We start from the raw sequence: 2,027 nt of genomic DNA, 5'->3' as shown, positions 1-2,027 counted from the left end.
ATTAAAGTTTCTAACAAACTAATTCTTTATTGAAATTCTTTTTGCTATTAATGTTTTGAACAAAAAATACTTTGATAATTTTAGTTGTATAAATTTTATATAATTTTAGTTTCAAAAATACTAGAGGTTTAAAAATCTTTTTAGTTGATTCCTTTATCCATTAGAGTTTTATAAAAGCTTTTTAGTTGATTCTTTTTGCTATTGAAGAATATTATAGTTTTGTTTTAGTTGATCATAATAGAATATTTTAATTGATTTGTTAGTTCGTTCTTTTTGCTATTAGAGTTTCATAAATGTTTTCTAGTTCATTCTTTTGGCTATTAGTTCATTCTTTGAGCTAAATGACCCTGAAGTTGAAAAGAACTTCAAATGAACTCTGCAAAAGGTTGAAAGCTGTCATGGTAACATCATTTCACCCACATAGCATGTGCTAAAAGGTTGAGAGGGTTACGGTAAAAAATGGATGCACTTCGTATACAAAATGGACAATCTCTTTCGAAGTATCAGGGTTTCGGATGAAAACTCACATGCCATAAAGGGGTTTCATTTTTGAACTTATTTGAACTGCAAACATTTTGTGTGTTCAAAATGCACCTTTCAAAGCCACATCATCAATTTTCAACCCTTTGTGACTTCATTTGGTATTTTTCATGCATTTATTGATTTTTAAGCTAAATGACCCTGAAATTGAAAAGCACTTCAAATGAACTCTGAAAAGGTTCAAAGTTGTCATGGTACCATCATTTCACCCACATAGCATGTGCTAGAAAGTTCAGAGGGTTGCGGCAAAAGCTGGATGCACTTCGTGTACAAAATGGACAATCTCTTTCAAAGTATGAGGGTTTCATACAAAAACTCATCTGTAAAGGGATTTCATTTTTATCTTATTTGAACTCAATACTTTTTTGTGTGTTCAAAATGCACCATTCAGAGCCACATCATCAATTTTCAACCCTTTCTGTCTTCATTTGGTAATTTTCATGCATTTACTGATTTTTTAAGCTAAATGACCTTGAAATTGAAAAACACTACAAATGAACTCTGAAAAGGTTGAAAGTTGACATGGTATCATCATTTCACCCACATAGCATGTGGTAAAAAGTTGAGAGGGTTACGGCAGAAGCTAGAAGCACTTCGTGTACAAAATGGACAATCTCTTTCGAAGTATGAGGGTTTCATACAAAAACTCATCTGTTATAAAGGGATTTCATTTTTTGAACTTATTTGAACTGTAGACATTTTGTGTGTTCAAAATGAACCATTCAAAGCCACATCATCAATTTTCAACCCTTTCTGACTTCATTTGGTATTTTTCATACATTTACTGATTTTTTAAGCTAAATGACCCTGAAATTGAAAAGCACTACAAATGAACTCTGAAAAGGTTGAAAGTTGGCATGCTATCATCATTTCACCCACATAGCATGTGCCAAAAAGTTGAGAGGGTTACAGCATAAGATGGATGCACTTTGTGTACAAAATGGACAATCTCTTTTGGAGTATCAGGATTTCATACGAAACTCATCTGTTACGAAGGGATTTCATTTTTTTGAACTTATTTGAACTCCAGACTTTCTGTGTGTTCAAAATGCACCATTCAATGGCACATCATAAATTTTCAACCCTTTCTGACTTCATTTGATATTTTTCATGCATTTACTCATTTTTCTAAAGCTAAATGATCCTGAAATTGAAAAGCACTACAAATGAACTCTGAAAAGGTTAAAAGTTGGCATGGTATCATCATTTCACCCACATAGCATGTGCTAAAAAGTTGAGAGGGTTATGGCAAAAGCTGGATGCACTTCATGTACAAAATGGACAATCTCTTTCAAAGTATCAGGGTTTTATACGAAAACTCATCTGTTACAAAGGGACTTCATTTTTTTGAACTCATTTGAACTCCAGACTTTTTGTGTGTTCAAAATGCATCATTCAAAGCCACATCATCATTTTTCAACCTTTCTGACCTCATTTGGTATTTTTCATCAATTTACTGATTTTTTAAAGCTAAATGACCCTGAAAT

Source organism: Triticum dicoccoides, chromosome 4B, assembly GCF_002162155.2.
Source record: "Triticum dicoccoides isolate Atlit2015 ecotype Zavitan chromosome 4B, WEW_v2.0, whole genome shotgun sequence".
NCBI lineage: Eukaryota > Viridiplantae > Streptophyta > Magnoliopsida > Poales > Poaceae > Triticum > Triticum dicoccoides.
Note: the sequence above shows the minus strand (reverse complement) of the source record.